Source organism: Lepidochelys olivacea, assembly GCF_965140295.1.
Source record: "Lepidochelys olivacea isolate rLepOli2 genome assembly, chromosome: 2".
Lineage (NCBI taxonomy): Eukaryota > Metazoa > Chordata > Testudines > Cheloniidae > Lepidochelys > Lepidochelys olivacea.
In genome coordinates, this window is record NC_140412.1 from 123,707,571 (window position 1) to 123,731,794 (window position 24,224).

At 43.4% G+C, this 24,224-nt stretch overlaps 1 protein-coding gene across 2 annotated transcripts in view; it reads left to right on the forward strand.

Moving 5' to 3' along the window:
* The window catches only part of RNF152 (ring finger protein 152), a 204,580-nt gene that overhangs the window by 89,956 nt on the left and 90,400 nt on the right, over positions 1–24,224 (forward strand). For both annotated transcript variants that reach the window (XR_014710470.1, XR_014710471.1), the window contains exon 2: positions 6,140–6,196. The gene's annotated coding sequence lies outside the window, so the exon portion shown is untranslated. The remainder of the gene's footprint in view (positions 1–6,139; positions 6,197–24,224) is intronic.

The following is a 24,224-nucleotide window of genomic DNA, read 5'->3' on the forward strand; positions in this document are numbered from 1 at the left end:
TACAATGGGCTAAACTGAAATCCTAGAGCCTGGGTGGGGGTCCATCAGCTTTCCTGGGGTTCAAATACAGACCTGGATCTTGAATTTTGCTATTCTGTCTTCTCAAATTTATTTTTTCCAGATGTGTATATATATATTACCTTTTTTAGTGCACTAGAAATACATCTCCAATAGGTGTATTCCTCCATTGGCTATTCATTTTTATTTGGAATTAATTTTCTCATTGAATTTTGTCTGAATTCAGCATACAATGAAAGGGCCTCGCCCTCAGCCAGTGGCATCAATGAACCATGCTGATTTGTAAAAACTAAGGATCTCGATCTATGGGTTTATATATAAACTCAAATAAATACTTCAGCTTATAAATGCAGACAAAGTAATTGATTCCTTCCTAATGTTTAGAAGCATGGTGTTTAGAACTAATACATAGTACATCCATTTAAAAGGGCTTAATTATTTTATACACAAACTGTGACAGAGTGCTGGGAGATAACACGTGAGCCTGCACTCTGATCACTCTGACATCAATCAGTTCCCCCCAATAAGGGTGATTGAAGTTAATTATCTAATCAGGTGGGGCTAGGACTGAGTGAGCTAAAGAGCCACACTGTAGGGCAAGTGTGAGCACAAAGAGCCTAATGCCCTCTTTAAGAAGGGAGTGCGTGGGGAAGGAACAGCTTAACAGCTAGGCAAGGGGGAGAGATGTGAGACAGAGGCCTGGCCTACACTTCAGAGTTAGGCTGGTGTAAGGCAGCTTATGTTGACCTAACTCTGTAAGCATCTACACTAAAATGTACCACCCACCCACGTAAGTTGCCCACGACACCGACTTAATAACTCCACCTCCGTGAGTAAGGCCAATGCTGTGTCTGTGTAGGCATTGCATTGCTTAAGTTGACTGTTGCTACCTTTCAGAAACCATCCCCCAAATGCCCCACACTGGCAGTTAAATCAGTGCAAGTACTCCTGGTGAGGATGTGCACTGCTGACACAAGGAGCGTAGTGTGGACGTGTAAAACCGATTCAATTACTGTGCTGGCTGAATGTCTACATAACTTAGGTTGACTTAATTTTGTAGTGTAGACTTGCCCAGAGTATTGGCAGTTAAAAGGTGAGGCTCCACTCTGATCCCTCTGACACCAATCCATTATCCCAATTAGCCTTCTAAGGGGCAATTGAAGTTAATTATCTAATCAGGGATGGGTGTGTGTTTGTGTTTGTTTGTGTGTGAGTGTGTGGAGGGTGAGCTAAAGAGCCAACTCAAGACTGATAAGGAGGGCACAGGAAGGAAGTGAGGGGAGAGAGGAACAGGAATATTTGAGCCCAAACTGCAGAGATCTTGGAGAAGGGAGACCTCTGCTCCTCACAGGCCCTAGGCAAAGGTCCGAAAATACAGTATTGCTGCATGGGATTGTTAAAGGTGTTGGTGGAGGGAATGTAAATAAGTAGCATGGGGAGGATACACAGCCAGTGGAGTCTGAGCAATTTCTGTGGTGCTAGAAGGTAGGAGCACACACACCCACACAGTCTGTCTGTCTCTCAGTGTGTTATTGCTTTATGTGTAAACCCCCCTCTGCACCAGCTTGTGTACTTGGACTTGGGTCATTGGGGACAATATCGTCTTTCCCTCCATGGTCTCCTTCCTAACCTTCTCCATGGTGGAGCATATGGCAGAGGCGCTAATGCCTGCACAAGTTCCAGAAGTCCTGTGCTACTCATACCACTGAATTACACTGGCTCCTTGGTCTCTAAGGCCCTCTCTTCTTGAGGAGTGAGCAATATTTCCTTCTTATGGCGGCATCCTGAACTCTTTACTTGGGCAAAACTCCATTTTATTTTGCCTGAGTAAGACTTGTAGGACCCTTAACAAAGCCTTTTCTGGCTCAGTATTTAAGGCTCTCAGAACTGAAGAGCCTTATGAATTACAAACTGGCATCTCCTTTATCATACAGAATGACTACATTGGACTCATTCATGGAATATTTCCCGGCATGAAGCTCCCTCTGCTTTATTTCCATCAAGATATGATTCATATTCATAGGTAGCCACTTAACTCTCTTTATAATCTCTGCACTTTGCTGTGTGTGGTCTGGCAGTAACACGCTCTCCTGTGCTTTAGTGATAGCTTCAGGATAAATAGCACTATTTTCATCATGGTTTGATTTTTGTTTATATTTCACCTGCCATTTGAGCAGTAATGCCCAGCACTTTCAGATATAAAAAAAGCAGCTTCAAGTTCCTGGATGCAAGGGCCAATACACAGAGAGCACTTGGAAAATTTATCAGATGTAGACAAAGGCAGATGTAAGGCAAAGCAGATAAGAGCTGCAACAAAGAAAGCCCATTCTTTCATTAAGAAGATTAATCTTTCAAGATCTTTTTAGATCCTACTTTGTGGACGTCCCAATAGAGGTAGTGAAGATAACTAGCTTGTAGTTAGTGCTTTTCATGAGGCTCTCATAATGTATTACAAAGGAGGTCAGTATCATTATCCTCATTTTACAGATGGGAAAACTGAGGCACCGAGAGAGGAAGTGGACTGGCTTGAGGCCAGTGGCAGACCAATGGCAGAGCAGGGAGTAGAACCCAGGTGTCTGAGTTAAGTTCAGTGCCCTCTCCACTAGGCCATGCTTTCACCTTCAGGTAAAGGGTTGGATCCTCATCTGATGTAAATCAACATTACCCTGTTGACATCAAAGGAAAGATATCAATTTACACCAGCTGTGGATCTGTCCCAACATCTCAGATATCTAGACTCCCTCTCACTGCATGCATGTATAATTCCATTAACATTAGGAAGTGATCCATACAAGAGCTGGTCAAAGAAGAGACCTCTAAGTCTTGATTAATTCAAATTGGTTTGTGCTACTCAAAAGAGAAACAAGAGTTTTGTTGTTTATGTAATAAAAGTGTAAAATATATACAGTTGAAATCCATTAGTTGTGTTTTCCCTTGCATATAAGTAGGCCTTTCTTTGTTATTTATCCTAGGTAGAAATGGCCTTTTGAAACCACAAAGCTGGGCCCTGCTTGAGTTTTGGGACTCTGAACATGTCACAGCTAACTTCAGTGTTCATTTCAAAAAGAAAATTGATAGGTCATTTCACATTTTTGAGGTTTTTTCCACAAAAGAAAAAGGTATCTGGAAAGTCGAAAATTTGCAGTTGTGATTCTTCAGAAAAATCACTGCCTAGTCACCCACTTTGAATCCCCTCACTCGCAGATAATCAAGGCAGGCCCCTAAAATTTGTAAAACCCATGGCTACAGGTCCCTTGGCATCTGGAGGGACCTCAGAGCAATTCACAGCTGTGAGAGTGAGTGAGTGCAGCCTGGGCTATTATCACTGGACTTAGAAATACCGCAAGCTCCTCCATGGCTACTTGCCAATGATTACAACTCAGCTGTGGCTCTTCCGCTGAGCAGCCAGTGGGCACTGTGTATGTTGCCAGGGGGCTGCTCAAGTGGCAAGAGATGTAACATTATCTAGTGCTCTAAGCATGGGATTGAAAGCAAAGGGCTTGAACATTCCAGTCCTCATTCTGACATTGATTGCCTTGGGCAAGCCATTTAAGTTTTCTGCCTTAGTTTCCCTAGCTGAGAAACAGGGTCAGTAATACTTACCTACTGCCCAGGGGGGTTGTGGAGATGAATAACTTTTGTTTGCACCGCAATATAAGATTATAAAACCCAGAAGGACTGCTGTGGTCATCTTCTCTGACTTCCAGTACAATACATGCCATGGGACTTCCCTGAATTACTTCCTATGCAAATAAGGAAGAGGCATAGTAGTTCCAACTTCCATTCTAACTTTTCTTCTTCAGTGGCTCATAATTTTCTCAAGCAACCTACTTGGTTGTTAATTTTTTCCACATTTGGTCTTGGTCCATAGGCCATTTTTTTGAGTGGTGGAAATGAAATTCTAATAAAAATCAATTGACTTGTTCTGAAAATGGATATTAAAATAACCATCCCTCCCTGCTCAGAGGTATACATCAGAAATTTTGTGCAGGCAAAATTCTAACTAAAAAATGGTAGAAATGATTTTTTTCAAACTTGGATTGTTTTACAGAAGTAATTAAGAGATAAAGAACAAGCCCAGAAGTCTAAAGAAAATCGGTTCAGTGGTTAAGATTTGAAAATGGAAAATTTCATGGAGAAAGTAGAATTGTCTGTTTTGTTTTAATAATTTTGAAATGAAAAACCCTAGAGCAGCTTAGAATACTGGGGAACTCTGAAGGTCTTTAGCTATGATTGATCTAAACTCTCTGCTGACCTAAACGTGGATATGTCGGGGAAGGCCTTTGTTAAGAATGATCCTGTTTGAAAGTCGTCATACTAAATAGATTGAGATTAATGAATTTGCACATTCTACTTTTTATTCTTTTCATTAAACAAGCAAGGCTTTAAAGAAAGTAATTAATGGCAACATTAAGGTTGGGTAAAAAAGCATTTAAAAGTCAAAATTAAATATGAAGGCTGTGGAATCAAAAATTCAAGTCAGGAAGTGCAGAATTGAGGCTGAAAGTTAAGCCTTATATCTGTATATGACTTAAAATATCTCAGTGAGATCAACCAAGCAAGCCAAGTTTGAAGAAAATAAGAAGAGTTCACTGGCTTGGTTAGTTTTCAAATGACTCCTTTATTTCCTTTTTTTTTCAACACCAACCATAGAAGTAAAACCATCTTATTATAAGCTTGGAAATGTGGTTGCTGAAATGGGTAATAGAATTATTTTGGGGCAGCTTCTGTACATGATAAGGAAATTGAACCACACAGCAGAGAGAATAAATGAACTTACTAAACACATGCTGTACATTAATGGTAAGAGACCGTAAAGATCATGTTATTGTTTGAAACCTTGTGGAAAACATAACCAAACTGAAAGGCAAGGAGCAGCAGCAAAAAGAGCAGAAGGTGCCAGACTCCAACACAAATTATTTGAATTCCACAAATGCCATGAAATTGCCTTAGATGCATATCTTATTCCATATATAGAGTGGCATAGTACATACACCCTACATGGAACCTACATGGAACATGTTCAAGTACAATGTGAACTTGAAGAATATTGTAAATTGCTAGATGATATTATGTGACTTATAAGTATTTTTAGTTTTATAATGCACAAAATATCAGGTTAGTCAAATCAATGGGAATACATCAGCCCCATGGCTTTTAATGAGCAGCTAATTGCATCAATCCAGCAGTCCAACTTTGATCACTGTGTGCATAAAAATTGCTTCAGAATTTTCACAAAGTTATGGAAAATCTTTCATCTGGCAGAAACCAAGACAAGACAAAACAAAACATAAATTATTAAAGTGGGGGGAAGCATCTTGTAGAAAAATACCTCTCTATAAATTCTGGGCTATAATATCAAAAGCATTTTAAAAGCAAATAAAAAAATGTTGCTTCTGCAAATGTGGATGCCTAAATATTAATCAAAGCTTAGCTGCAATCTTGCTGAAATACATAACAAGGTTTTCTAGTTGTCACTCACTATAATTCTGACACTAGTAATGAAATGCTGGTCTCAACTGTGCTTGTGAATGACTTGGGAGACTGGATCAGGTGTTGCGTTCCTTAAAAGTCAATATGCAGACTGTCAACCAATTTCTTTCCATTTGGCAGTGCAAATTGTCTATAAATTGTGCCAGGCTGAAAATATCAGAGCCAATGTGCATTTAAGACAATATATGTGCTTCCCGCTTTCCCACTCTGGCACCCCTGAAGAAGAGAAGCTGCCATGGGGTCTAGCTTATGCTGCCTTCCTTGGCCCCAGCAATGCGGGTGAAAATCTAATTTAGAAAGACAAAGAACTTTGGAATTTTCACCGTAAAGTAAATGGAAAGGTTATAGATAATGGCCATTAACTAACTATGGGCTCCAGGTAGTAATAGCATATTTGCTGTGATGAAATGCCATTTAAATTAAATTCTTTCCACAGCAGAACTAAAATCAGAGCAAAGTATATAAAAATTATGTAGAAGTGTATAGAAATGTATAAAAAGTATATAAAAATGTATTTAAGCCCTGAGGCCCTATCTGGTGATTATGTAAAGACACTTCAGATCCCTTCCTGATTCACCAAGTGTGCTGTCCATCCCTGGAGTGATATTTATCTCTATTTATTCTATAGGTCTTGCCAGGCCCCTAGAGCATAAGGAAGGGAAGGAAACCCTCCATCACCACAAAGGTGAGCACCATTCATTTTTATTGCTATAGTCAAAGGAGCATATAGGCATGACAGCAATTAGAAATGTGTTGAATGGCAAATCTTTAGATTTTCAGTGGTTGGGTGACACCCTCTGCTTTTCCTTCTGATTTGAAAAAACTGCCCGTTGCAATCTCTTTTTTCTAAATCTTATTCCATTTTAAAGTGTGCTCACATATAATGAAATACATGTATAATTCAGTTATGGAAGCTCTGCTGCTCAGGCATTTCAGAAGTTGAGAAGCACCTATTTAAGTATTCTGCAATCTCTCATATCTTCCAGTTGCACATATTCTGCAGGCACTGCAGTATGTCTGCTTTTTTCAGGGCTTATGTTGGATTCTTTAGTAAACATATCGGGTTCTCAATGCTCTGTATAAGACACTGAATCCCCTACACAGGCTCAAACACACATGCAAATGTTGGATTTATTTGCATATCCCTGTGTTTAAAATGTGCTGCTTAGGTTGTATGACATTGCATATTTTGAAACTAATGATTAAATATTTTCTTGACCTGAAAATGCCTTTTGAAGAGGTTTGCTCACTTAGCACAGACCCCACCCAAGAGGTGCTAACTTATTATTACGTGTATTATCATAGTGTATAGGGGCCCTAGTCATAGTCAGTGCTAGATGCTGGGCACATATTAACAGACTTAAGCTACATGTTTGACAGCTTACTTTTATACCCATTGTGCTATGTACTGTTCAAAGATAGAGAAAAGGAAATATAATTGTCCCCATTTTACAGATGGGAGGGGCAGCGGGGAAAGCTGTAGTGTGATGCCCAAGATCAGGCAGAAAATTTGGGATAGGACTGGAAACTGAACCCACATTTCCAAAGTTCAAGTCTATGACTTTAGCCATGTGGCTATCCTTCCAGTCTCAGAATGATTGAGATAGAAACAATCTATTAGATTACCTAGTCCACTATCCTGGCAGTGCAGGTCACTGTCACATGCACATGAAATGTTAGCCCCCTCCAAGGAGCAAAATGTGTGCCATGTATGTGGGGCTTCTATTTCAGATTAAGAAAGAAAAACAACAAAGAAAGAAAGAATGTTTATAAAATCCTGAGGGGAGAGAGCAAACTGTCTTCCATTCTGTAAGCTGCTCCATCATCCATCATTTCTTCACAGTTCTGCCACTAGCAGACAAGCAGGCAGACATCTTACAGTTAAAGACAAAAATATATACCACAGAGGGCATATGTTTATGGATACTGATTAGCTTCAACATATGACTATCATCATCCAATTTCACCGGTAACTTAGATCATTTTTCCTGTACAAAGTACCCCTCAGACACACTTGTTTCATGAGATTTACAATTTATCAGTATTGCAGCCAAGATTTTAGTCATGTACTCTTCATGTATCACCAATATCAGGACACAGCTGTTACTCAGGAATTGGGTGGCTCTGGCATGGCTGCTAGATTAATAGACTCTTAGAAATGTAGGTGTGACATGCCCCTCTGGTGTTATCTGGAGCGGTGATCTGCTAGGTCCCTCTAATCCTCGACTCTGGGAGCCAGCCTTACCCTGTTCTGCTGTGAGAACCGCTACTCCTGGGCTGTTCATGCACAGCCTCTGGCATGTAAGCTGCTCCTTGGATTGTACAACCGAGTGACACTAGCCAATATCTCTGGGCCCAGACACAACCCTAGGAACCTCCATCTTGCAATGTCCAGTTATGCCCACTGGATGCTGCAAGCCTATATGAATTTGTCAATTTAACAAATAAATTGATATGCACCAGGCTTGTTATCCCAAAGGGAGTCTCTGACATGCTTCAAACCCAACACACTGCTTCAGGTAGAATAAACAAACAAATGTATTAACTACAAAGATAGATTTTAAGTGATTATAAGTCAAAGCACAAGAAGTCAGATTTTGTCAAGTAAAATAAAAGCAAAACGTATTCTAAGCTGATCTTAACACTTTCAATGCCCTTACAAACTTAGATGCTTCTCACCACAGGCTGGCTGGTTGCCCTTCACCCAGGCTCTCCCCTTTGATCAGTGCTTCAGTTGCTTGGTGGTGATGTCTGGAGATGGAGATGGAAGAGAGAGAGGGTGCATGGCAAATGTCTCTCCCTTTTATCATATCCTTTCTTCCCTCTTGGCTTTGCCCCCCCTCCCCTTCAGAGTCAGGTGAGCATTACCTCATCGCTGTCCCAAACTGACCAAAGGAAGGGGGGTGACTCACTCAAGAGTCCAACAGATCCTTTGTTATTGCCTAGGCCGGTGTCCTCTATTCCTGTGAGACTGGGCTGGGTTTGTCCCATACATGCTCTGATGAGGTGTGAACTGCCCCTCTGCTCTTGGAGAGTTTTTGCCTGGGCTTGCTTTAAAACATGAGGACACATTGTCAGCCTCATAACTATATACTTGAAATCACAACCTATAACAATACTATAACAACAATTAATATAACATTACTATAACAACAATGCTCAGTGCATCATGAGCCTTCTGAAGACACCTGACATGACAAACTTTGCATTGGCTACCACACAATCATAAGGATGAACATGGGGGTGTAAGGTGTTCCCCTGAGGTACAGAACATCACAGTAGGGCTGGAAGGGACCTCGAGAGGTCATCTAATCAAGCTCCCTGCACTGAGGCAAGACTATGTATATCTAGCTCGTCCTTGACAGATATTTGTCTAACCTGTTCTTAAAAACCTCCAGTGATGGGGATTCCACAACCTCCCTTGGAAGCTATCCTTATAGTTAGAATGGTTTTTCTAATATCTAACCTAAATCTCCTTTTCTGCAGATTAAGCCCATTACTTCATATCCACCGAAGGTAAAGCATAATTGATCACCATCCTCTTTATAACAACTCCTAGCACCAACTCAGAGCAGCACCAGACCCTACCAGAACAACAGGTGCAAAACCTACAGAAATATCTCCACAGCTACTCCTCATAACACACATGCCTATTACAGCATGTGCTCTGGATGAGGTACACCACTAAATGCCCCCAATAAATACTATGTGGGTGAAACTAGACAATTACTCTGCTCTCGAATGAATTTACACGGGAATGATCAGACAAAAACACCCTATCACCTGTGGGTGAACACTTTTGACAAAGTGATCACTTTATATCTGGCCTATCAGTCCTCATCCTCACAACACTTTCAAAAGATGAGCCTGGGAGCTTAAATTCGTAACTTTTCCAGAAACTAAAAATCATGATCCCAGTAAAGAAGAAGAATAGTTGTATGCAGTGTTGTTGTAGCCATGTTCATCCCAGAATATTAGAGAGACAAGGTGGCTTATTACAACAACCTATAACCAGCTGATCCCCCTTTTTGTCCTACGACAACAGGGATGTTAACGAGCCACTTCACCTTGAATGGGGCCTTGAAATATGTGCTCAACTACCTGTTCCACTTTGTATTTAGCTGTGACACTCTGGGTACATTTTCCAGACCTGAAGAAGAGCTCTGTGTAAACTCAAAAGTTTCTCTCTCTCACCAAGAAAAGTTGGTCCACCTTGTCTCTCTAATATCCTGGGACCAACATGGCTACAACAACACTGCATACAACTATTCTTTTGTACTCCTCCTTAGCAATTCATCCATGTTTCCACTTTTTGTAGGATACCTTTCTGATTTTCCAGGTCATTAAAGAGTTCCTGATGGAGCCATATTGGCTTCTTACTATTCTACCTATCTTACCTTCACACTGGAATAGTTTGCAGTTGTGCCTTTAATAGTGTCTTGAGAAGCTGCCAGCTCTCCTGCAAGTCTCTTGGATTTCCTTCCCCTGGGACCTTACCTACCAGTTCTCTGCGTTCGTTAAACTCTGCCTTTTAAGTCCATTGTCTATATTATGGTGCTCTCACTCCTTCCTTTCCTTAGAATCATGAACTCTATAATTTCATGATGACTTTAACCTAAACTGCCTTTCACCTTCACCTTTGTAACCCGTTCCTCTCTGTTGGTCAGAATCAAGTCTAAAATGGCTGAGTCCCCTGCTACTTCCTCCACTTGCTAAAATAAAAAGTTGTCTCCAAGATATTCCAAGAACTTATATTTTGCCACTTTACTTTTCCAACAGATGTCTGGATAGTTAGAGTCCCCCATTATTACCAGGTTTTGTGTTTTGGATATTTTTGTTATTTTTTCTCAAAATGCTTTATCCACCTCCTCTTCCTGATTTGGTGGTCTGTAATAGACCCCTGCCATGGCATCATCATATAGTTTTCCCCATTTTATCTTTACCCAGGGACTTTGAACTGGTCTGCCTCCTTCTGCACCTCAGAACATGTGACTGTATATAGGGTGACCAGATAGCATATGTGAAAAATTGGGACAGAGGGTGGGGGGTCAGTCCTGATAGGGTCAGTCCTGATATTCAGGGCTTTTTCTTATAAAATTGGGACATCTGGTCACCCTAACTGTATATATTCCTTATGCAACATCTCCCTCCTTCTTACTTTACCTGTTCTTCCTGCACAAGCTATATTTCTCTATACCAATATTCCAGTCACAAGATTTATCCCCCTTAAGTCTCTGTGAAGCCAATTGTCTAATTTGTCATAATTGAGCTTATCTACTAATACTTCCTTTTTATTCCCCATACTCCTTGCATTTGTGTATCGACATCTAAGTTGTTGAGCAGATTCCCCCAGTGACTTTTCCGTCTTATTGCTTCTATGACCCTATGATTTAACCTTTCCTCCACCAACTTCTAGCCCTCTGTTAAATTCACCTTATTTATGCTTACCTCTGTACTTTAGTTACCTGTCTGCTTTGAACTTAGTTGAAAACCCTGCTCCACTTCTTGGTCAGGTGGACCTCTCTCTCCTTCCAAAATCAGAATCCCATGTCCAAGGAAGCCAAAGCCCTCCCATCGACGCATATGCTCAGCCATTTATTCATCTGCATTCAAACCAGCAGAATGTTTCCCAAAGTGCACAGGGACAACAGGCTGTCATGTGCATTTCACTTCCCCATTAATTATGCAGTCTAATCTAATACCTTCATTGTTTAATCAGTGATTTATCTGCAGAGAAGTTTTATTAATAGAAAAGGAATAAAATGCTGATTTGTTCTAATCCTGCTACTTTAACAGTTGTTTTGCCTTTGGCCATTTCCATTTATACCCTAGCTCACTCATCTATGACAGTATCTATAGTTAGAATTCTGCTAAGCTAGCTGTATGTTAAATACAAAAAAACCCCAACTTTTAATTAGACATATGTCCCTGGTGCTGATAGCACTGCCATGCTGAGTTTTCTGTCTGACACTGGGAGGCAAATGAGACTGGCACTGACTTGCTTGCCATTTTCCATTGGGTGAGGTTTTCTTTGTGTTTGTTCAGTATGTAATATTGAAGTGGTTTTCATGTCATCTCAAAGTGAATCAAATAAAATAGGATTTCTTGCTTTGTTTACAAGTCTGTGGGGGTTAGTGCCATTTGAGAAAAAATATCCCTTTGTGGCAGGGAAATGACTAACCTGAATAATTAATTTTAAAAATGGTTAGTTATTTGCAGACAGCAGGAGAAGCTGTGCAATAAGATAAGTACTCAAGGCACTTTTTTAAAATGTAGAAGTCACATTTATGAAAACAATAAAGATTTTGTTTGTCACATCACAGTGCAAGGTTACATAGGCTCTGATCCTGCAATGTCACAGTGTTGCCATCTCGCAGGAATTTATTCACATCTCATGCTATTTGATATTTTCTTAAAGCCCCAGCTCATAATTTTTGAATGTTTGTGGGTGGCAAACCTCTAAAGAGGTCCAGGAGTCCAGATCCCTTCACTCTCAGAGCCTCATTGACTCCTGTAGTGATCTGCACAGGGGTCTGCCCATCAAGGTCATAGATAGTTTTTGTTTTGTTTGTTTAAATATACAAATTTCAGAGTTACGTTATGCTGATAGGGTCATACAAGTTCCTAAAATACAGGTGACTTTCATTTTCTGTTTTATAGACATTCGATCATCATCATAATAAAACACCCCTCAGAAGACAGTTAGCAGTCAGATCTCAATGAGGAGTTAGGGGACATGAAAGTAGTTTTTTTGTGAAGTTTTGATGGTTACTAGGCTACAACCAACACAAATGCACATGCTTCTGAGTAATCCTGTTTGAAATAAAATATGAAAAACAGTCGGTACCACAAAGTATGTTTTCCAAAGCAAGTAAATTTGTAATTAGTGGGAAGAATAGTTACTTATTTACTTCAGACTGAACTGTGTTAAATGAAATGTTACTGAGCAGGTAGGTTGGGATGCTCCTGGTTTCTGTTCCTGTCTCCGCTACTAATTGCTGTATTACCCTGGCAAATTACTCCGCCTATGATTGGGGATGATCTAGTAGTCAGGGAGCTAAACTGGGACTTCAGAGATTTAGATTCAGTTCCCTTCTTTGCCACAGACTTCTAGTATCCCCTTGGCCAGTCATTTAGCCTCTCCATCTTGGTTCCCCATCTGTAAAATGGGGTAAATATACCCTACTTTATAGGGGTGTTGTGCTGAAAAATACTTTAAAGATTGGAGATGCTGAGATATTATGGTAATGGATATTCTGATAACAGGAGTATGTTAGACAGATTCAGTCATGCTTGTAACTTTAAGCACAGGAGTAGTCTCATAGAGTTCAGTAAAAACAACAAGGAGTCTAGTGGCACCTTAAAGACTAACAGATTTATTTGGGCGTAAGCTTTCGTGGGTAAAAAAACACTTCTTCAGATGCATTATTATACTGACACATGAAAAGAAGGGAGTTACCTCACAAGTGGAGAACCAGTGTTGACAGGGCCAATTCGATCAGGGTGGATATTGTCCACTCTCAATAATAGATGAGGAGGTGTCAATTCCAGGAGAGGTAAAGCTGCTTTTGTAATGAACCAGCCACTCCCAGCCCTATTCAGGCCCAAATTAATGGTGTTAAATTTGCAAATGAATTTTAGTTCTGCTGTTTCTCTTTGAAGTCTCTTTTGGACGTTTTTTTGTTCAAGTATAGCTACTTTTAAATCTGTTATAGAATGTCCAGGAAGATTGAAGTGTTCTCCTACTGGCTTTTTTTTGTTACCATTCCTGATGTCTGATTTGTGTCCATTTATTCTTTTACGCAGGGACTGTCCGGTTTGGCCAATGTACATGGCAGAGGGGCATTGCTGACACATGATGGCATATATAACATTAGTAGACGTGCAGGTGAATGAGCCTCTGATGGTGTAGCTGATGCGGTTGGGTCCTCTTATGGTGTCACTAGAATAGATATGGGGACAGAGTAGGCAACGAGGTTTGCTACAGGGATTGGTTCCTGGATTAGTGTTTCTGTGGTGTGATGTGTAGTTGCTGGTGAGTATTTGCTTCAGGTTGGGGGGCTGTCTGTAAGCGAGGATTGGCCTGTCTCCCAAGGTCTGAGAGAGTGAGGGATCGTTTTCTGTACAGATTGCGTCTGTATTTTCACTCCATGCATATGAAGAAGTGGTTTTTTACCCACAAAACCTTATGCCCAAATAAATCTGTTAGTCTTTAAAGTGCACCGGACTCCTTGTTGTTTTTGTGGATACAGACTAACACGGCTACCCCCTGATACTTGACACCATAGAGTTCACTGGGATTACTCCTGTGCTTAAAGTTACATACGTGCCTAAGTACTTAGCTGAAATGGGATCTTGAAGACTGTACCTCAGTATCCCCACACAGGGGTGCTGTGAAGTTTAATGTTTGTGAAAGGATCTTGGACTAAAGTCCTTCAGGGTATTACTACTGAACATAAATGCACTAATACAATTTTTTGCAGGTGTACAGAATTCAGAATTCTGAGGTAGCTGCTTCCTCCTTCCCTTCCCCCATCTTCATCTCTTCTTCTTCTTCCCCGGCCCTCTGCTGTCCTATGAACAGAGTGTTTGGACTGTGCTGTCAGAGCTTAGTGGATATTGCAATGCAGTGGGGAGGCACACAGACAGACTGAAGGATATATTTTGTCTTTGCTCTGGACCAGCTATGCACTATATCATTTAAAGGTGCCATTAGTGTCCTGCAGCTGACTCAAGGAATCCCTCAGTGCATATACAAGGTAGAGTTGCTGTAAATGGCCCCGTGTTGTGCCCCTTGAAACCTTCCAGGTTGAGGGTGGGAGAGGGTAAATTGGGAGGCAAGAGATGTCAGGTAGTAATGCATGCAACTATGAGGATTATGAGCTGCCATTAAGTTAGAGGAGCTGAAAATATCTTTCTGCCTTTACTCTGAATTCAGGCCTCTAACTAGGGTGACTAGGTGTTCAGTTTTCGACCGGAACGCTCCGTCGAAAAGGGACCCTGGCGGCTCTGGTCAGCACCGCCGACTGAGTCGTTAGATTCCAGTCAGTGGTGCTGCAGGGCTAAGGCAGGCTAGTCCCTACCTGTCCTGGCACCAGTGTAGCCTGACCCAAAGTTGGGTGTATATAATCGTAACTTGAGGATACACAGGTTCTTGTCCCAAGATCAGACCAAGTAAGATTATTGTAAAATTATCATAAAATTTGGGAACCCCGATGTGCACAGTGCAACACTCACTCCATTGGAACTCTTTATATATATATTTATTAATAATTTAGCAAAGATTATACACACTTAAGATCAACAAGGCAGATAGAGATAATACAGAAAGTATTTGGACGTCCAGACTTACACCCTTATCTTTCTTAACCTACTTAACCATTATCTTACATACTTAACCGTTATCTTTCATATTTAACCATTATCTTTCTCATCTCCATCATCGTCCTCATCTTCCCTGCTGGCCATCACTCTGGTCTACATCTCTCCAACCTATCTGCTGTCCCTGGGATGTTACTTTTATAGCAGGTTACACTGCCGCTGCCATATCCAATGCATATTCAATAGAGATCCTTATTTGTATTCCCCTTAAGGTGTCCGTTTTCTATAGGTTAGTTTATGTATGATGTTACCCTATTAGCATACACGTCAATTTGCTGTCATGGCTCCTTTGCGGTCAGAGGTTCTGTCCGGAACCTTCCAGATGCTGGAGTCAGCGATGTTCTGTGCTGGTATCAGCTATGTGGGTGGCTAATGTCAGAATTCTGGACAGAATTCCCCCTCTTGCGTGCTACTTTCAGTTGCCCATAACTTATGAGTTACTTAAGCTTATCTATACCAAAGGTTATAGGCTTCAAGCCTCACACTATCTACTAAAGCCAAATCTTACAGGATAAAAGCCTGTAGATTCCTTGCATTACTACGAAATATAATAAAGCAGGATAAGAAAGCAATGAATATAATACAGGTAAGCTGGCCCACTGGGCTACACCGCGCTGTGCCCTGGAAGTGGCCAGCAGGTCCGGCTGCTCCATGGGGCTCTGTGTGCAGCCCCCATCCCAGGCACCAGCTCCTCACTCCCATTAGCTGGGAACCACGGCCAATGGAAGCAGGGGAGGGTTCTGTGAGCAAAAGCAGTGTGCGGAGCCTCCTGGCCCCCCTGCCTAGGAGCTGGACCTGCTGGCTGCTTCTGGGACACAGCAGGGAGCTAGGACAGGCAGGGAGCCTGCCTTAGCCCTACTGCGCCACTGACTGAGAGCCACCCAAGGTAAGCCCACACCCAAGCCTCGAGCCCCAACCCTCTGCCCCAGCCCTGAGCCTCCCCCCAACCCAGAGCCCCCTTCTGCACCCCAAACCCCTCATCCCCAGCCCAGAGCCTGCACCCCCAGCCCAGAGCCTATACCCCCTCCCATGTCCCAACCTGCAGCCCCCACCCACATTCCAAATCCTCGGGCCCACCCCCTAGCCTAGAGCCCCCTCCTACATCCCAAATCCCTCCACCCCACACCAGAGCCCGCAACCCCAGCTGGAGCCTCATGCACCCCAACTCCCTGCCCCAGCCCGGAGCCCCCTCCCATACCCTGAACACTTCATTTCTGGCCCCACCCCGGAGCTAGCACCCCTAGCTAGTCCTCACTCCCTACCACACCCCAACCCACTGCCCCAGCCCAGTGAAAGTGAGTGAGGGTGGGGGAGAGCAAGCCACCAAGAAAGGGGGAATGTAGTGAGTGTGGGGGTTGTGCCTCAGGGAAGGGGGGGCTAGGGTATTCAGTTTTGTGCAATTAGAAAGTTGACAACCCTACCTCTAACTGCTCTGATGTCCTGCAAGTGAATCTGATGCGTTACGGCCTTGCAACCCCTTTGGCCAGCTAGGCTATTTCAGGAATATCCCAATACAGAGGGCCTCTACCCCCTGGGACAGAGCCCCTGTATGGTCGGTGGCATAGAGGCTGTGGTTGGCTGGGGTGGGAGTAGGGTGGAGGCAGGTGGGCACAGACTGTAGGGTTGCCACGTGTCCGTTTTTTTACCAGAAAATCCAGTTGAAAAGGGACTGTGGCAGTGTCACCATGCAGGAGGGCTCCCCAGCAGAGCTGCCTGGCTACTCCCATGCGGCCTCAGCACTTTTCTGACCTGCACTCCCAGGTGGCCTGCTGGGATTTGCAAGTTCCTTGGGGCTGCTCACACTGGAGTTGAGGGGGGAGAGGAGTGAGCACAGGATGGAGCCTGGGGGAAAGAGGTGAAGTGGTGGTAAGGTTTGGGGGGAAGAAGTTGAGCAGGGCCTCAGGGGGCAAAAGGGTGGGTAGTGGGGAGGGTCCAGTTTTTACACATTAGAAAGCTGACCACCATAGCACAGAGCAGAAGGAAAGGGCGTGGCTAACCTGTGCCCTAGAAATTCTGCACCCATGTGAAGCCTCTGGCCATTGATGAAGAGTGCAAATTAGGGTCATTGCAAGGCTGCCCTTACCTGGGCTGGGGGACTACATGAACCTCTGCTAGGAGGAGATACCAGCACAGAGATGAATCTGGCCCAGTGTGTGCTTTGCAAATGGACTCTGCTGGCCATTCAAATAGCTTGCAGGCATGGGCGATGTGTAAGGGAAGCTTGGGGAGGCTAAGCCTCCACAAACCTCTACTGATGCTCCCTGCCATGGCCTGGGGGCTGGGCCATGGCAGGGCTCAGATCTCTTCCGGGCAGCAGGGGCTTGGAGTTCCTTCCACTGGCAGTGGCTTGGGGCGGTGGGCCAAAGGTGGCTTAGGTGCGTTGGGGCTTGGGTGGGTGGGCTCGGACTCATGGCAGCAGGCTGGAGCTTGGGGATGGCTCAGCCGGGACTCCTCTGGCTGGGGCAAGAGAGGTGGGGAAGAAGGGGCAGGGTAGGGTTGGGGCCTCAGGCAGAAGGGGCGGGGCAAGGGGCTTGCCTCCCCAAACAGGGGGTTCATGTGTCGCCCATGCTTGCAGAAGCTTATTTGAGCCAGTAATGGAAACAGTAGTGTACAAATAAAGGCACCCCTTGCTTCTGAGACACTGCCTTTGTTGGTTGATGGATCCACAACATCCAAGCCCTTGTTGTTTGCTTCTGTGGAAACCCACCCCCACACCCAGTGAAGAATGGTAGGCAGGTTTGTGTTTGGGAGGTGGGCCATATTATAACAAATAGCTCATGTATTTGGCCAGCTGGCATGGTGTTTACATTAAAATCTCTTGGTCAGGATAGCGGAGTGTAAATTAGAGTATCCTATCGTTCGAGTGCCAAAACTAGTTTGATTTTTGTCATGTGAGAAGTCTGACTCTCTGCTCTCATTCTGGGAATGCAAACTTTGGCCTTCTCTTCACTGCCAAAAGAGGTGTTTTGTTTTTTTGTTTTCTCCAGCAGGATAACTGATTGAAGTTCCCGTAGTTTGCACCCTTGGGAGCCAGGTGAGGTCAGCCCTACACTGCTCACCTCATAGCTGACATCACATAGTTTACCTCTCAGTAACAAATACAGGTGCCTTTTCTCCACTAGGATTTTACAGTGGGATATCTAACATGTCTTTGTTAGTTACCTGTGGTACTTCTCTTCTGCCTAAGCCCCAGAATGATTTACACACGGGGGAAGACAAGTGTTCAGGTGCCTAACTTGTGAGTCAGGCCCTATCCAGGAGGCATGCTCAGAGGCTGCCTACTGGCTTGGACCCGTCAGGTGAGTTCACAAGAAACAGAACCCTCCAAACAAGGCTATTAGGGAGCTTCCTAAGAAATGGATCTCTCCTGTTCTAGTGGGAACAGGGTCACCATATTAGGGGTGTTAGCAGGTCAAGCCTCCTCTACAGTGGGAATTTTCCCCAATTACAGCTTTCAGTGGCCAGGCACCAATGCAGCTTCAGTGGTGCAACCCCCTAATGTAGACAAGATAAACTTCTGTAAGCCATGATTTGCATCAGCACAGCTTAGTCCAATTCCAGCAGAAGCAAAGAGTCGCTTTGTCTGTCTACGTTAAGCCACTGGTGTTTGGCTACTGATTATTACAACTGCAGCCATAGGCACCGTCTTTCTTCGATGCTAGGGGCACTTGACCCCTGCTCTGCCTCGGGTCCTGCCCCCACTCCACCCCTTCCCCAAGGCCCCACCCTACCCTGTCTCTCCCTGCCCTGTTCCATCCCCTACCCGCAGTGCCTCCTGCATGCTACGGAATAGCTGATTGCGCCAGGAGGGAAGTGCTGGGAGGGAGGGGGAAGCGCTGATCGGTGGGGCCCCAGGAGGCGCTGGAGATGTGTGTGGTGGGGTCACTGACTGGGGGGGGAGGAGCTGCCAGTGGGTGCTAAGCACCCATTTTTTTTTCCATGGGTGCTCCAGCCCCAGAGCACCCACGGAGTCAGTGCCTATGACTGGGGCAAATTCCCAGGCTAGAGGTTAGGAGGAGCAGGTCATTGGAGCTGGCTGGGTGGAGAATATGTGGAGTATAGCAGGTATTTGGTTTAGTAGTTGCAATTTGGGAGCTACCCTTTAATTTTTTAGCACCAGTTTGTATATGTTCTGGACATTATAATTGGCAATACTGCCCCGTAGAAAAGGAAGGAGACTAGGGCTAAATTTGGCCCCAGGACAGTTTATTTCGTGTTCTCTACTAATGGTCATCAACATTTTAACACTTTAACAGTTTTCAGGCTAGGAATGTATTGAAAAATCCTCAGCTCTTTTCTGCAAAGTAGGTACTTCTAGTTCCCTGCTTTTAAACTAAATCTGCTTCTTTGATAGGAAGCATGCAGTGGTATTGTAGCCTTGTTGGTCCCAGGACATTAGAGAGACAAGGTGGGTGAGGTAACAGCTTTTATCGGGCCAAGGGCTTGTCTACATTATTTAGTTGTTGACAAAACTTTTGTCTTTCATGGGTACTTAAAAAAAGCTCCCCCCGCTCCCCAGAAAGACACAAGTTTTGCCAACTCAAGTGGCAATGTGAACGTGGCTTTGTTGGCAGGAGTGCTCTCCTGCTGACAAAACTAACACTGCTCACGGGGCTGTGCTGACAGAGTACGGAAAAAGAGCATTTACACACGTTGACTTTTAGCGACAAGGCTGTGCTGACCCAGCCTTATCACTAAAAGCTGCCTGGTGTAGACAAGCCCTACGTGAGACAGGCAAGCTTTCAAGCTACTTAGAGCTCTTTTTCTGGTCTGAGAAAGGTACTCAGCTAACTACAGGATCAAACAGGTAGTTTAGCATAAGTACTTAGCACATATTCTAAGGAACCATTCAAGGGGAAGAGCCACTGTCTGTTCAATCTTGTATTTAGTTGTGACATGCCGAGTACCTTTCCCAGACCTGAAGGTGAGCTCTGTGTAGCTCGAAAACTGCTCTCTCTCACCAACAGAAGTTGGTCCAATAAAGGATATTACCCCACTCTCTTTGATAAGAAGGTTCAACCATTCTCTGCCTTCAGGCTGTCATGTGGTTCGAACACTTGCAAATAAAAGGTTTCAGAGTAACAGCCGTGTTAGTCTGTATTCGCAAAAAGAAAAGGAGTACTTGTGGCACCTTAGAGACTAACCAATTTATTAGAGCATAAGCTTTCGTGAGCTACAGCTCACTTCATCAGATGCATATCGTGGAAACTGCAGCAGACTTTATATATACACAGAGAATATGAACCAATACCTCCTCCCACCCCACTGTCCTGCTGGTAATAGCTTATCTAAAGTGATCATCAGGTGGGCCATTTCCAGCACAAATCCAGGTTTTCTCACCCTCCACCCCCCCACACAAATTCACTCTCCTGCTGGTGATAGCCCATCCAAAGTGACAACTCTTTACACAATGCGCATGACAATCAAGTTGGGCTATTTCCTGCACAAATCCAGGTTTTCTCACATCCCCCCCACCCCCATACACACACAAACTCACTCTCCTGCTGGTAATAGCTCATCCAAACTGACCACTCTTCAAGTTTAAATCCAAGTTAAACCAGAACATCTGGGAGGGGGGGGGGGTAGGAAAAAACAAGAGGAAACAGGCTACCTTGCATAATGACTTAGCCACTCCAAGTCTCTATTTAAGCCTAAATTAATAGTATCCAATTTGCAAATGAATTCCAATTCAGCAGTTTCTCGCTGGAGTCTGGACTTGAAGTTTTTTTGTTTTAAGATAGCGACCTTCATGTCTGTGATTGCGTGACCAGAGAGATTGAAGTGTTCTCCGACTGGTTAAACTTCAATCCATCGGTGATCTTCCTGATAACACCATCCTGGCCACTATGGATGTAGAAGCCCTCTACACCAACATTCCACACAAAGATGGACTACAAGCCGTCAAGAACACTATCCCCGATAATGTCACGGCTAACCTGGTGGCTGAACTTTGTGACTTTGTCCTTACCCATAACTACTTCACATTTGGGGACAATGTATACCTTCAGATCAGCGGCACTGCTATGGGTACCCGCATGACCCCACAGTATGCCAACATTTTTATGGCTGATTTAGAACAACGCTTCCTCAGCTCTCGTCCCCTAAAGCCCCTACTCTACTTGCGCTATATTGATGACATCTTCATCATCTGGACCCATGGAAAAGAAGCCCTTGAGGAATTCCACCATGATTTCAACAATTTCCATCCCACCACCAACCTCAGCCTGGTCCAGTCCACACAAGAGATCCACTTCCTGGACACTACAGTGCTAATAAACAATGGTCACATAAACACCACCCTATACCGGAAACCTATTGACCGCTATTCCTACCTGCATGCCTCCAGCTTTCACCCTGACCACACCACACGATCCATCGTCTACAGCCAAGCTCTGCGATACAACCGCATTTGCTCCAACCCCTCAGACAGAGACAAACACCTACAAGATCTCTGTCAAGCTTTCTTACAACTACAATACCCACCTGCAGAAGTAAAGAAACAGATTGATAGAGCCAGAAGAGTTCCCAGAAGTTACCTACTACAGGACAGGCCTAACAAAGAAAATAACAGAACGCCACTAGCCATCACCTTCAGCCCCCAACTAAAACCCCTCCAACGCATTATTAAGGATATACAACCTATCCTAAAGGATGACCCAACACTCTCACAAATCTTGGGAGACAGGCCAGTCCTTGCCTACAGACAGCCCCGCAACCTGAAGCAAATACTCACCAACAACCACATACCACACAACAGAACCACTAACCTAGGAACTTATCCTTGCAACAAAGCCCGTTGCCAATTGTGCCCACATATCTATTCAGGGGACACCATCACAGGGCCTAATAACATCAGCCACACTATCAGAGGCTCGTTCACCTGCACATCCACCAATGTGATATATGCCACCATGTGCCAGCAATGCCCCTCTGCCATGTACATTGGTCAAACTGGACCGTCTCTACGTAAAAGAATAAATGGACACAAATCAGATGTCAAGAATTATAACATTCATAAACCAGTCGGAGAACACTTCAATCTCTCTGGTCACGCAATCACAGACATGAAGGTCGCTATCTTAAAACAAAAAAACTTCAAATCCAGACTCCAGCGAGAAACTGCTGAATTGGAATTCATTTGCAAATTGGATACTATTAATTTAGGCTTAAATAGAGACTTGGAGTGGCTAAGTCATTATGCAAGGTAGCCTGTTTCCTCTTGTTTTTTCCTACCCCCCCCCCCCAGATGTTCTGGTTTAACTTGGATTTAAACTTGAAGAGTGGTCAGTTTGGATGAGCTATTACCAGCAGGAGAGTGAGTTTGTGTGTGTATGGGGGTGGGGGGATGTGAGAAAACCTGGATTTGTGCAGGAAATAGCCCAACTTGATTGTCATGCACATTGTGTAAAGAGTTGTCACTTTGGATGGGCTATCACCAGCAGGAGAGTGAATTTGTGTGGGGGGGTGGAGAGTGAGAAAACCTGGATTTGTGCTGGAAATGGCCCACCTGATGATCACTTTAGATAAGCTATTACCAGCAGGACAGTGGGGTGGGAGGAGGTATTGGTTCATATTCTCTGTGTATATATAAAGTCTGCTGCAGTTTCCACGATATGCATCTGATGAAGTGAGCTGTAGCTCACGAAAGCTTATGCTCTAATAAATTGGTTAGTCTCTAAGGTGCCACAAGTACTCCTTTTCTTTTTGCAAATAAAAGTCATCACCATTTCAAGATGGAGGCAGAGCTAATACTCCGTGGGCATCTTCTTCTAAAGCGTCCATTTCCTATGACTGTAAAGAAAACAAGGAACAGCAAGAAGTGCTTAGAAGAGCTATACGAGCATAAAATATAATTTAACAGGTGGTTGGAAAATGGTTTAAAGTCACATTTGAGATAGGCAGACTTCAAGTCTTAAAAGGAGTGATCTCCTGAGTTCTTCTGAATCCTGATCTCTTATGCCAGCAGTAAATTTGACCTAAGGAAGAAAGAGAAACAAGAATATTTTGGGTGTGTTTTAATCAGCTTTGTTATAGTGACATCTTCTGCCTCTGCTGTGTGCAACCAAACAAAGGCGTTGTTATTCTCTCAGCGAGAGCTGTGTTTATAGTCCATGACACTGAGCTCCCCTTCCTGCCAGTACCGTATCTTGGTGTTCTTTCATCTAACCAAAAAACAAAAGTCCGGCTAAAATGATTAACGAAAATAAAGCTATTATTGTTTTCTTACATTATTCATACCATGAATATGGGGAGACAGAAAACAGAGCCAAGCTCTTGCTGACCTCCACATCAAGTAACTTTTGTTTTTGCACTCATTAAATTTACACTAATTTTCTTCAAAAAGAGGGTCATTCTCCTGCTGGGGAAAATCAGACCTATCTTTCAGGAAAATAAGGTCTCTAATGTTATGGCCAAGAAGTCAGTAAGGGGGCTCTGGCTGTGCATGGGTCTTAGAAACATAAACAAGGCCATGATTTCAGACTGTTAACTGCCCACAGCAAAAGAATTAGCAGTACAATGCTATCGCTTCAAGGTATTCACTGTATTTCACCTCCACCAGAGATGGCTGTAGATTATTTTAGCAGTTCTAGCTTTGCTGACTCATCTGAATTGATTTAATGTCAAGAGGATGCTATTTATTTGCAGTCTAACCTGCATCCAATACTTAGTGCTTAGTGGAATATTTGGAGATATCTGGATCATATTGTTCATGATGACCCCACTTTGGAAACCATACTACTAAGTATGTACTACATGCTAAACTACCTAATGCCCATTTACAGACTCTAACACTGGACAAATGTTTGTTTTTCTATGTAAGCTTTGTAAGTTGCTATTTGTTTGGTTCTGTCATTTAACCACCATAGTCCAATAGAACAGCTACCAGTCTTCCATAGAGGCAAAGAACTGGCTTCCTATTGTAATGAATACATTTTCACCACAATGGTGCAATAAAGGAGAGGCAACTTATTTGCCCTCTCTCCTTCTTCTCCCTGTGACTATACAGAAGGAAGCTGCCAGGAAATCTGGTAGGAGTGATAAAGCTTTGGGTGTTTTGATGTGAAGAAGTAGCCTTCTATTTGAGTCATCTGTACTGAAAGAGATCCAATCAATGAACTGGAAATAGGAATATCTTCTCCTAATCATCATACCTTCTGAGAAATACTATACTTTTTGAATCTTTTAGCACCTACTCTACAACATTCTGCATAAGAGAGTAGAGTGGCACTGGACAAGCCGGGAGAAAGATGGAATAGCAACTCTGGAAGTTCATTTGGTGTCTGCCCTGGTCCTCTCCCACTACACCCAATAAGATCCCATGACAATTACTG